The sequence below is a fragment of the Scyliorhinus canicula genome, chromosome 2 (genome assembly GCF_902713615.1).
Source record: "Scyliorhinus canicula chromosome 2, sScyCan1.1, whole genome shotgun sequence".
NCBI classification, from domain to species: Eukaryota; Metazoa; Chordata; class Chondrichthyes; order Carcharhiniformes; family Scyliorhinidae; genus Scyliorhinus; species Scyliorhinus canicula.
In genome coordinates, this window is record NC_052147.1 from 13,556,069 (window position 1) to 13,570,498 (window position 14,430).

Consider the following 14,430-nt stretch of genomic DNA (forward strand, 5'->3'; position numbering starts at 1 on the left):
TGCACATCTTTGGGTTGTGGGGGCGAAACCCACACAAAAACGGGGAGAATGTGCAAACTCCACACGGACAGTGACCCAGAGCCGGGATCGAACCTGGGACCTCGGCGCCGTGAGACAGCAGGGCTAACCCACTGCGCCAGCGTGCTGCCCCGACTTTCCCCCTTTTCCAGCAGATCTCCTATTTCCCTTCTGAAGGTTACGATTGAAACCGATTCGACCAGTGCTTCAGGCACTGCACTATTCCAGATCATCACAGCTCCCTGAGCAAGATAAAAAAATCTCTTCGTCCCCCCCTCCCCAGCTCCAGCGCCGATTAGAACTGTGATTCGTGTGACACACTTGCGCTGAAGATATGTAGCGTTTAAACGAAATTGTTTCTTTAAAAATATAATTTTAATATCCTGTGGCACGCTCGAGAGCACAGTAGTGATGTTTATCTATTAACCTTGGTTGTTCCTTTCAGGCCACTGATCAACATAGGTAAATCGAGGTAATTATACCTGCTTAGAAATTGCTGTGGTCAACCAGCTGTAACTGCTCGTTACTAACAGGTGACACATTCATGGCTGGCCTTTTTGAACAGCAGGTCAGATGATATGCTGTTTGATAACACTGAGAGTATCCTCCAACATACTATTTGCATTTGTTGGATCAGTGCAATAAAATAGTGTCAAAACATGTAAACGGCGTAGAACAGGAAGCGACAACAAGCCAACAAGACGCTGCTGTCTCAACCGCCTTTCTGAAAATGTCATGTTTCAGGAGGCCCCGCTTTTTGAGCCTGTGGAATTACTGTCGAGCAGCTAAATACGCCTGTTCTCCGGGACTCATTTTATTTTACTTCACTCTGAAGACTCTCAGCTTTGCATGGCCTGTTCTCCTGCTGCTGTCGATAATTACTATAATTAAACCTTCATTTTTTTTTTGACTCCATCTGCTTTTGTTATCCATGTCATGCCTACCAGTCATTTGCAACTGTGTTAGAGCGCCGGCTCAAACAAAATGAAGCAGGCAAACTGCAGAATACAGCTTCTAGTAGCAGCATGCACAAAACAAAAAAAGGCTTCTGAGATCAGGAACCATTGCATTTGGGTTGTCCCTGGGAAATATTTCCAATCCGGCATTCAGCAATGTTTCCAATTCCCGCATTTCTAAATGAACGCAGGTTAATGTGAAATTATTTCAATGGGGCGCCAGACAAGGTTTCTGAGAATCTTTTTTTCTCGGGGGTGGTGGGTTTCTTAAATGACCTCCAATGCCAATTCATTCTGATGCCGCTGATTATTTAACTGTGCAAACGGCACTGATCTCTTACAAGGACTTGCACTTGCGCTGCGTCTTATCGTGTCTCAGGAACGTCTTAAAGCATTTCACATGCAACTAACTGCTTTTGAGGAGCTGTGACAGCTGTTGCATTGATAAACAAGGTAGCCATTTTGTTTAGCAAAGATCACGCACGAGGTTGTGAGATTAATTTGTGCCTCAGCGGCACCGTTTCTGTCTCTAAGTCAGAAAACCCCACGTTTGACCCCACCTGGAGTACATACAAACATACGGGTTAAGAGCAGGAGTAGTCCATTCGGCCCCTCCACTTTGCTCCGCCACTCAATACAATCAAGGCCGATCTGATTGCGACCTCAACCCCATGTTCCTGCCCGCCTCGATAACCTTTCGCCTCTTTGCTGATCAAGAATCTATCTCGTTCTGCCTTAAAAATATTCAAAGATTCTGCTTCCACTGTCTTTTGAGAAAGAGTTTCAGAGACTCACGATCCACCGAGAAAACATTTCTCCCCATCTCTGCCGTAAATGAGTGACCCCTTATTTTCAAACAGTGACCCCCCCAGCTCTCGATTCTCCGACAAGAAGAAACATCCTCTCCATATCCACCCTCTCAATACCCCTCAGGATCTTGCATGTTTTAATTGCAACGGCACGGTGGCACAGTGGTTAGCACAGCTGCCTCACAGCACCAGGGACCAGTGTTCGATTCTGACCTCGGGTCACTGTCAATGTGGAGTTTGCACATTCTTCCCGTGTCTGCGTGGGTGTCCTCTGGGTGCACGGGTTTCCACCCACAGTCCAAGTTAGGAGGCTTGGTCTTGCTAAATTGCCCCTTAGGGTGGGGCTGCAGGAATAGGGCGGGGGATTGGGGACTGGGCCTAGGCGGGGTGTTTTTTCAAAGGGTCGGTGCAAAGCCTGATGGGCCGAATGGCCACCCTCTGCGCTGTAGTGATTCTATGTTCGAAGTTACCTCTTCCTCTTCTAAACTCTAGTGGATTCAAACCTAACTTCTCCAACTTTTCCTCAAAATACTAGGCGAGTAAACATTCTCTGAATTGCTTCTAACACATTTACATCTTTCCTTAAATAAGGAGACCAATGCTGTACACAATACTCCAGATGTGATCTCACTACTGATGTATTGGGTAAGCTGGGTCTGCGAGGACTGCATTTACCATAGCAGTGAGTGAGACAGGCTTCCAACACTTGAAGAAATGCAACTCTGTTTTATTGAACTCTTAACTATTATACAAACTTTAACTGTGGCTTCACACTATGCTGAGTTGACTGGAGACCTGAGGCTAACCTGACCAGACTATCTTACTACCACATGGTGTTTGCTCTGGTTGCTGCTCACGAGCTCTGACTGTCTCAGAGGCCGGATCCCGAGAGAGCGGGAAAATTAGTGCCCTCTGGCTTTATAGTGGTTATGTCCTGTCTGGTGATTGGCTGCTGTGTTCTGTGTGTTCACTGGTCATCCTGTGTGTCAGTCAATGCCTGTCTGTGCACCATCATATACCTGTGTGTATATTATGACAATTACCTGGAACAAAACCTCCCAACTTTTGTAATCAATTCTAGTAACAATCAATTCTAGTAATAATCAAAACAGTAACTTCCTATTAGCTTTCCTAATTAGTTGCTGTGCCTGTCTTTTGTGATTCATGCACTCGAACACCCAGATCCCTCTGCACCAAAAGTTTGTGTTCAGTTCTGAAAACTTCATTTTAGGAACAATGTGTTCACCTTGGAAGAAGTGCCATGTAGATTTATCAAACAATACCTGGACTCTAAGGGTTAAATAGTGAGGAGGGATTACACAAAATATTCTCGAGAATTTAGAATCATAAGATCATAGAAAACTTACAGCACAGAAGGAGGCCAGTTGACCCATCTTGTCCATGCCAGCCACAGGATACCCTTTCTGATCCCACCTTCCTGCGCCCGGTCCATGGCCCTCGAGCTTAAATCCAGCTACTTTTTAAAAGAGTTTAGGGTCTCTGCCTCCACCACCAACTCGGGCAGTGAATTCCAGACTCCCACTACCCTCTGAGTAAAAAGTTTTTCCTTATGTCCCCTCTACACCTTCTGCCGCCTATCTTCAATCTATGTCCCCTGGTTCAAGAATTCTTCACCAGGGGAAACAAATTCATCCTGTCCAACCTATCTCTTCCCCAATGTGGTAGAGGTATGACTAGAGGTACTACGGTACCTGGGAGTGTGAGCTGCTTTTGGTGGAGAAGGCTCACTGCCCATTGGCCCAAGTGTTGTCTCCCCATTGGTCGAGAGGAAGGTAGCTCCGCCCACGAGGCGGAGTATAAGAACCCGTGTTTCCCAGCAGTCATCGTTCTTTTTGTACTCAAGCTGCTGGGCACACTTCTTGTAGATTAAAGCCTTCGATTCGGACTACTCCTTCGTTTCTGTGCTCATTGATCGCACATCACCCTCATAATATTGTCACCTCGATTAAGTCACCCCTCAGCCTTCTTTGTTCCAAGGAAAATAACCCCAACCCTATGTAATCTCTCCTCGTATTCACACGTTTCTAGCCCTGGCAACATTCTTGTAAACCTCCTCTGTACTCTCTCCAGAGCAATAATGTCCTTCCTGTAATGTGGTGACGTGAACTGCGCACAATATTCCAGTTGTGGCCACACCAGTGTTTCCAACATTATATCCTTACTTTTATATTCTATATCTCTGCCAATGAAGGAGAACATTCCATATGCTTTCTTGGCAGCCAAACGTTCCATGATTTAGATGTTTCAGGCAGGATAGAGGGGGGTGTAAAAGGGGTGGTGGAGTTGCGCTACTGGTTACGGAGAATATCACAGCTATACTACGGGAGGACACCTCAGAGGGCAGCGAGGCTATATGGGTAGAGATCAGGAATAAGAAGGGTGCAGTCACAATGTTGGGGGTTTACTATAGGCCTCCCAACAGCCAGCGGGAGATAGAGGAGCAGATAGGTAGACAGATTTTGGAAAAGAACAGCGTTATTGTGATGGGAGACTTCAACTTCCCCAATATTGACTGGGACTCACTTAGTGCTAGCGTCTTAGATGGGGCAGAGTTTGTAAGGAGCACCAGGAGGGCTTCTTAAAACAATATGCAGATAGTCCAACTAGGGAAGGGGCTGTACTGGACCTGGTATTGAGAAATGAGCCCGGCCAGGTGGTAGACGTTTCAGTAGTGGAGCATTTCAGGAACAGTGACCACAATTCAGTAAGTTTTAAAGTGCTGGTGGACAACAAAAAGAGTGGTCCTAGGGTGAATGTACTAAATTGGGGGAAGGCTAATTCTAACAATATTAGACGGAAACTGAAGAACCTAGATTGGGGAAGGATGTTTGAGGGTAAATCAACATCTGACATGTGGGAGTCTTTCAAATGTCTGTTGAAAGGAATTCAGGACCGGCATGTTCCTGTGCGGAAGAAGGATAAATACGGCAAATTTCGGGAACCTTGGATAACGAGAGATATTGTAGGCCTTGTCAAAAAGAAAAAAAGAGGCATTTGGCAGGGCTAGAAGGCTGGGAACAGACAAAGCCTGTGTGGGATATAAGGAAAGTAGGAACGAACTGAAGCAAGAAGTCAGGAGGGTTAAAGGGTTCACGAAATGCAATTGGCAAATAGGGGTAAGGAAAGGCTTTTTACATGTACATAAAAAGCAAGAGAGTAGCCAGGGAAAGGGTTGGCCATCTGAAGGATAGGCAAGGGAATCCACGTGTGGAGCCAGAGGAAATGGGTGTGGTCCTAAATGAATACTCTGCATCGGTATTCACCAAAGAGAAGGAATTGGTGGATGTTGAGTCTGGCGAAGGATGCGTAGGTAGCCTGGGTCACATTGAGATTCAAAAAGACGAGGTGTTGGGCATCCTGAAAAATATTAAGGTAGATAAGTCCCCAGGGCCGGATGTGGTCAACCCCAGAATACCGAAGGAGGCTAGAGAAGAAATTGCTGAGGCCTTGACAGAAATCTTTGGATCCTCACTGTCTTCAGGTGATGTCCCGGAGGACTGAAGAGTAACCAATGTTGTTCCTTTGTTTAAGAAGGGTAGCAAGGATAATCCAGGGAACTACAGGCCGGTGAGCCTTACGTCAGTGGTAGGGAACTTACTGGAGGGAATTCTTCAAGACAGGATCTACTCCCATTTGGAAGCAAATGGACGTATTAGCGAGAGGCAGCATGGTTTTGTGAAGGGGAGGTCGTGTCTTACTTACTTGATAGAGTTTTTCGAAGAGCTCACAAAGGTGATTGATGCAGGTAGGGCAGTGGATGTTGTCTATATGGACTTCAGTACGGCCTTTGACAAGGTCCCTCATGGCAGACTGGTACGAAACGTGAAGTCACACAGGATCAGGGGTGAGCTGGCGAGATGGATACAGAACTGGCTAGGTCATAGAAGGCAGACAGTAGCAATGGAAGGGTGCTTTTCTGATTGGACGGCTGTGACTAGTGGTGTTCCGTAGGGATCAGTGCTGGGACCTTTGCTGTTCGTAGTATATATAAATGATTTGGAGGAAAATGTAACTGGTCTGATGAGTAAGTTTTCGACGACACAAAGATTGCTGGAATTGCGGATAGCGATCAGGACTGTCAGAGGATACTGCAGGATTTAGATCATTTGGAGACTTGGGTGGAGAGATGGCAGATGGAGTTTAATCCGGGCAAATGTGAGGTAATGCATTTTGGACGGTCTAATGCAGGTAGGGAATATACAGTGAATGGTAGAACACTCAAGAGTATTGAAAGTCAGAAAGATCTAGGTGTACAGGTCCACAGGTTACTGAAAGGGGCAACATAGGTGGAGAAGGTAGTCAAGAAGGCATACGGCATGCTTGCCTTCATTGGCCGGGGCATTGAGTATAAGAATTGGCAAGTCATGTTGCAGCTGTATAGAACCTTAGTTAGGCCGCACTTGGAGTATAGTGTTCAATTCTGGTTGCCACACTACCAGAAGTAGTGGAGGCTTTAGAGAGGGTGCAGAAGAGATTTACAGGATGTTGCCTGGTATGGAGGACATTAACTATGAGGAGTGGTTGAATAAACTCGGTTTGTTCTCACTGGAACGATGGAGGTTGAGGGGCGACCTGATAGAGGTCTACAAAATTATAAGGGGCATAGACAGAGTGGATAGTCAGAGGCTTTTTCCCAGGGTAGAGGGGTCAATTACTAGGAGGCATAGGTTTAAGTTGCGAGGGGCAAGGTTTAGAGGAGATGTACGAGGCAAGTTTTTTACACAGAGGGTAGTGGGTGCCTGGAACTCGCTGCCGGAGGAGGTGGTGGAAGCAGGGACGTTAGTGACGCTTAAGGGGCATATTGACAAATACATGAATAGGATGGGAATAGAGGGATACGGACCCAGGAAGTGTAGAAGATTGTAGTTTGGACGGGCAGCATGGACAGCGCAGGCTTGGAGGGCTGAAGGGCCTGTTCCTGCGCTGTACGTTTCTTCGTTCTTTGACATGCTGTTAGGTGGATTGAACATTCTGAGTTCTCCCTCTGTGTACCTGAACAGGCACCGGAGTGTGGCGACTAGGGGCTTTTCACACTTAATTCATTGCAGGGGTGATGTAAGCCGACTTGTGACAATAAAGATTATTATTATTAGGATGGGTACCTCCACCGTATGCAAGCTTAAGCTTTTCTTTGTTCTTTGTTCTTTGTTCTAACAACCTTGTCCACTTGAACTGCTGCCTTTAGGGTCCTGTGTACCTGTACGCCAAGATCTCACACTTCATCTACCCTTCTTAGTATATTCCCATTTACTGTGTACTCCCTGGGCTGGATTCTCCAATAATGGGGTTATGTCCCCACGCCAGACCTTAAGACAGTCCTGAGTGATTCTCCCATCTGCAGGGGGCTGGCAGGGTCCCACAGTGCTTCTCGCAGCTCTGGCTGCGGTTGAAATGAAAATGAAATGAAATGAAAATCGCTTATTGTCACAAGTAGGCTTCAAATGAAGTTACTGTGAAAAGCCCCTCGTCGCCACATTCCAGTGCCTGTTCGGGAAGGCTGGCACGGGAATTGAACCGTGCTGCTGGCCTGCCTTGGTCTGCTTTAAATGCCAGCTCTTTAGCCCTGTGCTAAACCAGCCCCCGGATACGTTGCCCCGCACTTCCGGTCGGGAGTCCGCGCATGCGCACACCGCTGGCCTGCAGCAGCCACTCCATGGGACATGGCGGACCCGGACCGCGGAGCGGCACCAAAAATGTAGGCTCCCCTCCCCCACCTCCCGAGAACGCGCGACGCCGGCAGGTGCTTCAGTTTCAAATCCTCGTGCATAACGGTGAACATTTCAGCCCACTCCGACAGAGTGGTCCGGGGTGCTGTCCGGCATTTCCCTGCCTGAATTGTGCCATGATACCACTGTGCTCCATGAGATGAAAAAAGCCACAAGAAACACCGGCCTTCCCATTTAAAAAGGTGCTTGCAAAACCCACCATAGCAGCATTTAAAATGGTGTTGACCGTTCAGGGAAACAAGACGCTAACACCCTTGCAGCTGGTATCAACCCACCATTCATATGGATGGAAATCAGAAGCATGAAGCTTGGAGGACCAATGTCCCTCCATTGACCCAACAGTAGAGGTGCCTGGCTTCAACCTCCATGAAAGTGAGTGGGCTGTGCTCATAAAAAATACACGCGGGCCATGGACGATGCGTCACCTCGTCCGTAAGTGGAAGGTAAAGGAGAATGTCCCAGGCAGGCTTGTGGCACAATGGATAGCATCCCCAGAAACTCCAGGATCGTGTCCAACGCCAGGACTTGTTGGCTGCGGAAGGGGCATTCATAACGTGGTTCAAGGGGCTGATAATCAGCTCAGAAATCCTTTCCCTCCCAATTCCCCAAAGAAAAAAAGTGTGTGAAGATACTCTTAAAAAAAGAAGAGACTGAAGTGAGTTTGTGACCATGAATCTCAAACCATGGGGCACAAACTTGTCCACTAAGGTCTGTTGAGGGATACACTTAATTTCTCCACTTAGCATCTCAAGAGAGCCTCGAAACTAGACATCCCATCATAACCTTTTCCTGTTATGTGAAATAAGTAGCAGTATCCATAGAATGGTACCCGAACCTGCTCACTGCTGCTCTGGTGATGGGCTATTATTTGTGCGTATTACCTTCGCTGTCAACATTTTAGTGCATCAATTTATTTTCATCTACTCTTTAACCAATTACACCTATAACCAGGACTTATCGAAGTCACATGATCGATACGTACACATTCTCCGCGTCAGGTGGATTTATGAAAATAATTTAGATTGGAGTGGAATAAAACACTTGAACCCATACTGGCTCAAATGAAGCTTTAACAGTCGTCAATCATAAACCACGTTTGCAAATTGTCCCTGTAGTATTGTTACAGGTTCAACCAATCAAAACAAGTACAAGGGTCTTAGGGGTCACTCATAATTCCTCAGTTCACTTCCCTGCTTGCTCTGTTGGGAAGGAACAATGGGCGGGATTCTCCGATCCAGAGTCTGAGTGCTCCTGCCAGCGGAGGATAGAGACTGGTCTCCACTGGCTCGAGGAGCGATCCCCAGGTGTGAGTCAGAGTCTCTTGGTATGCAAATATATGCAGAGCGGCAAGTGCGTCAGATTCCCATCAATCTCCGGTTTGGGGTGCCATTTGGAACAGGCGCCCCGATCCAACATTCTGCAGCAGACCCCACCTCCCACCCCCACAGCGCGAATGACGACCCTCCCTGACAAGCGGAGCATCCCTAACCCATGATCAAGAAGGGGTATCCCCACCAACTCAGGAATAACAGGAAACGCCCCCCCCACACTAAGTGGTTTCACTTCCTCTTTTGTAACTGCAGAAAACACTTGGTATTGTTCAAAGGGTCAGGAGATGTCAATCGTAACAATAGTGAAGGCAGCACGGTGGCACAGTGGTTAGCACTGATGCCTCACAGCACCGGGGACCCGGGTCACTGTCCATGTGGAGTTTGCACATTCTCCCCGTGCCTGCGTGCGTCTCACCCCCCACAACCCAAAGATTTGCAGGGTAGGTGGATTGGCCACGCTAAATTGCCCCTTAATTGAAAAAAAAAGAAACGTGCACTCTAAATTTATTTTAAAAATCAAAACAGTAGTGTTTAGAAACATTGAATTTAGGATCAATAAAGGGTACTTCAGGTGCATTCAAGCATGAAGGTAAAGAAAAATAAACAAACTCCTGAACAGCTGGGTTTGAACCATAAACCTGTCAATCACAGGCTAGTGAAAGGTACTGCTCTGTGAAATTGAATGGATGATTGGCATTTCAAAGGACCTCAGGGTTTGAAGTGTTGAGGGCTTTCTAGGAAGGTTCTAACACTTCAAAAAGTGGAAGTTTCAAAGGCTGAGAAAGCCGATGTTATGAAAGGGAAAGTGTTCCTGTATTGATTATTCACTGAACTGCCTGAACTGCTCATCAGCTGTCAGGCAGAGTGGTTCAGGGTGAGGTGGTCACTTCAGAATTTAAATAGTCAGACCAGGATGATGATTTCGAACAGAGAGCTGCCTGCGATCACCATGCCAGGGGTGATCTTTAGGTTGCCAAAGGATGGAAGGAGCAGTCCAGACACAAAATCCCCATCCCAGAGGAGGGTTCAGGTTCAATCCTTCACCCACAGCCCAAGCTTACCCAACCCCCACAATCCTTGGGGAACCCATTCTGCAGCCTGACAGTGGCAGTGGGGCACATTAGCAATGGGATGATCCCCTTGACCTTCCTCGGGATCCACTACGGCTTGGCCATACTTACACCAAAGCCCGCCCACCTGATTTCCTACTGTGGAGGTTGGAGGAACACATGGTGGTGAAGGGGGAGCAGGAATAGGGCTTCCAGCCTGTTAATTGGCTGCTGATGTATACGGATCAGCACTTTGCATGTTCCCGACGGCGTGGGGCAGATAGCCTGCTTCCAGTCCCGTCAATGTCTATGGCCTTTTGTGTGGCTTAGCCATCCCACCGCTGGGGAACCACCACGGGGAGTCACATTCAGCGGGACCGGAAGATCCTACTGGCAGACCCTACTCCCACCCAAAATCTCTTACTGTGCTCATCCTGCAGTGATAGAACATACAGTGCAGAAGGAGGCCATTTGGCCCATCGAGTCTGCACTAACCCACTTAAGCCCTCACCTCCACCCTATCCCTGTAACCCAATAACACCTCCTAATCTTTTTGGACACTAAGGGCAATACATCATGGCCAATCCACCTAACCTGCACGCCTTTGGACTGTGGGAGGAAACCGGAGCACCCGGAGGAAACCCACGCAGACACGGGGAGAACGTGCAGACTCCGCACAGACAGTGACCCAGCGGGGAATTGAACCTGGGACCCTGACGCTGTGAAGCCACAGTGCTATCCAATTGTGCTACCGTGCTGCCCGAAGGTAATTCGGTAGCACAGTGGATAGCACTGTTGCTTCACAGCGCCAGGATCCGAGGTTCGATTCCCGGCTTGGGTCACTGTCTGTGCGGAGTCTGCACGTTCTCCCCGTGTCTGCGTGGGTTTCCTCCGGGTGCTCCGGTTTCCTCCCACAAGTTCCAAAAGACGTGCTTGTTAGCTGAATTGGATATTCTGAATTCTCCCTCTGTGTACCCGAACAGGCGCCGGAATGTGGCGACTAGGAGCTTTTCACAGTAACTTCATTGCAGTGTTAATGTAAGCCTACTTGTGACAATGAAGATGACTAAATTATTAATTAATTCACGTTAAGGAAGTTGCAGATTATTTGCAGCACCTTTGGCAATTCATTGGGAATTGCAGAGCCCCAGAAGCAAAATGACGAACATAGGGAAGCGTACAGCAAACGGCCCTGAGACTCAATTCTCCTGTGTGGTCTCACTCCTTGCTCCCTCTGCAAACATGAGCTTGTCTGATGCGTTCTAACACACTAAGTTCCATTCTCCCGTCACCTCTGGCAGCATCTTTAATTCAATATTCTCATCCCTGTTTTCAACATCCCTCCCGCTACAACCTCGTTCACGGGGCGTGCATTTATTGCCCATCCCTAAGAGTCAACTGCATTGCTGTCAGTCTGGAGTAGGTCTGACCGGGTAAGGACGGCAGATTTCCTTCCCTAAAGGGACATTAGTGAACCAGATGGGTTTTTTATGACAATCGGCAATGGCTTTAGACTTTTAATTAATTCAAATTTCACCATTGGCAGTGGCAGGATTTGAACCTGAGTCCCAGAGCATTACTTTGGGTCTCTGGTTTACTAGGGCAGTGACAACACCACTGCGCCACTGTCTCCCCTAAGACCTTCAAGCTTTCAAGATCACTGGGCTCCTCCAATTGTTGCCACGTGTGCATTCCTGATTTTCATTGCTCCGCGCATTGTGGTGTCCGCTATCCTTTGCTGTGTAATGCCCTCCCTAAACTCTCGGCCTCAGTACCGCTTTGATCGAGCTTTGAACCGTGTGTCCAAATATCATTTTATTTAGCTCGGTGACAAATTTTGCTTGATAGAAATCTGGTGACGTTTCTCGGAAGCAGGCGATATATAAATGCGCCCTGCGGTTCTTGCTGCTGTTGTTCACAACCTTTGTGTTCCTTCTGACCAGAGCACAGCATCCAACTCCATAATCCTGCATCACAACGGCTACCTTTCACTGACCTTGGCCCCTCCTTGAAACACGACTGCACTTCAGGGAATTTAGTGGAATTCCCGTTTGCATTTCTGAGTGTTGGCGGTTGAAAGTGTTGCAATTTCAGTCAGCTTTCCCATCAAGCCGGTCCCCCATAGCTAACCAAACGAGAGCACAGAGAACGGTGGACGAAGAATTAAAATGGGGTGTGAAGGATTGCAATTTTTCACTGGGCACATTTTTGCCAATACCATTTGAAAGTCTGCAATTTGCGAGCTGTAGGGGGACTGCCGAATCTGCTCGTCAAGGCCGCCTTTTCCAGCGTACCGATGCACACACTGGGGCAAGTGCGAGAAAGAGGCATGCGGATCAAAACACAAGCCTTGAAGTCACACTGTGCAAATACCAGGCTTTGAATGACTGACGCGCCTGCTTGCAATTCTGCTCTGCATTATTTCAGCGGAGGCTTATTTTAATAACTAACACTTGATGAAACTGCAGACAAACACTGAATACAGATGCTTCAAGTGCTCTCGTACTGTCACAGGTTGCAGTTTCAGGCTGAGGAGGCAGAAGGGGCACCAAAAAAACAGGGCGAAAAAAGTAAAAGAAAGAGAGAGAGAGAGAGAGAAGAAAGAACTGATTATTAAAGACTTCCTGGAGTAGATAACTATGATCTGTGGTGGCCTATGTGATTATACGGAAGATGCTTCCCTGGGGCCAGTAATCGCTGCCAAGATTTATACTGCCACTCTGTTGGATTCCTAAATGATCTTTTCCCACTGGATTATGCTGACTATTTTACTAGCATAGTTATAGTGAATTTTAAACGGCTGGTAATCTTACAGTGTGTAATTACATCATCACATTGACACAAAGCAACTATTTGGCACTTCTAACTTCTCTTCGAGTTATCACACAAATGTTTTCAACCAGTGCTGACTGAGAATGGAGTGTAAAGCGATTAAAGTTGCCAATATTCAAACTTTCAAATATACTCAAAGAGCACCATTCTGCCCATCGTGCCTGTGCTAGCTCTCTGAAAGAGCGATCCAGTTAGTCCACCCACCAGCCCTGCTCTTTCCCATAGTAGCCTCGTCTGCTATTTTACTTTTCCTTTTCAAATAGTTATCCAACTCCCTTTTGAAGATCACAATTGAATCTTCTTTCGTCAGCATCCTCTCAATCTGCGAATTCCAGATCTGAACAACTCATCACATTGAAACAACACACATCTCCCCTCCGGTTCGTTAGTGATGAGTCCTGCCCTGCCATTACTGACTCTCCTCCCAGTCTCCCCTCATATACGTTATCAAGAGCCCTGATGATTTTGAAATTCCTTCAGGCATTGTGAAGACAGCATCGGAGATGTAGATCTTGACCTGGATGGTGTTAAATGGGTGATGGTGGACCAACAACCTATTTAATATCTACCCTGCCTCTAATTTCCTTCGACTTCAATGGCCAACCACCCATCTTCTGCTATTGCACAAGATCTGCCAAATAAGAACATTCACCACAACCTCTTGGAACAAAAGGTTCACTCTCCTCTCTTACGTTAAGGATTTTTATCTGTGTTTCAATTCCTGCAGCAGCATCCTATCCAAAGCTGAGCAATGGTGAGGGACTCCGATTGTTCTGTCCAATTCATTCTTCCATAGGCACCTGTATCCCCCTGCAACAGAATATATCATTATCCCTTGAACAAATTCAGAACTTATCGTCCCTGCGATGCTGCACAGAGAATATTGAAAGCTACTGTCTGTCTTCATAATAATAATAACTTATTGTCACAAAGTAGGCTTCACCGAAGTTACTGTGAAAAGCCCCTAGTTGCCACATTCCGACGCCTGTTCGAGGAGGCCGGTACGGGAATTGAACCCGCGCTGCTGGCTTTGCAATTACAAGCCAGCTGTTTAGCTCACTGAGCTAAACCAGCCCCTCATCCACAGTAGTGGAGCAGAACTTCCAACCACCACCATGATCAATCCCGGCCACACCAGGAACACCCAGGATCGGGCTAATTTACATCTTGGGTGGGCAGAGACCAGTCCAGATTCTCCGCTGGCCAGTTGCACTTTGTCGCCGGAATGGAAATCCAGGCCTATATGGAGGTTACATAAAATTTATCTTGTGCATATGGGACCACATCTGAACTCTATATTCTGTGTTAGGATTCTGAATGGACAAAGCAGCCCACTTGATCCACCACCTTAAATATTCACTCCCTCCACCACCGACGCACAGTGGCATCAATGAATACCATCTACAAGTTACACCGCAGCAACTGGGAGCATGGTAGCACAGTGGTTAGCACAGTTGCTTCACAGCTCCAGGGCCCCAGGTTCGATTCCCGGCTGGGTCACTGTCTGTGCGGAGTCTGCACGTTCTACCCGTGCCTGTGTGGGCTTCCTCCGGGTGCTCCGGTTTCCTCCCACAGTCCAAAGACGTGCAGGTTAGGTGGGTTGGCCATGATAAATTGCCCTTCGTGTCCAAAAAGGTTAGGTGCGGTTACTGGGTTACGGGGATAGGTTGGAAATGTGGGGTTAAATG

At 47.4% G+C, this 14,430-nt stretch overlaps 1 long non-coding RNA gene across 1 annotated transcript in view; it reads right to left on the minus strand.

Annotated features, from left to right (window-relative positions):
• Positions 1–13,669, minus strand: part of LOC119962354 — a 68,616-nt gene extending 54,947 nt beyond the window's left edge. Inside the window, exon 1 of the long non-coding RNA XR_005459837.1 lies at positions 13,435–13,669. This is a non-coding gene — a long non-coding RNA (uncharacterized LOC119962354). The remainder of the gene's footprint in view (positions 1–13,434) is intronic.
• Positions 13,670–14,430: the final 761 nt, after the last annotated feature.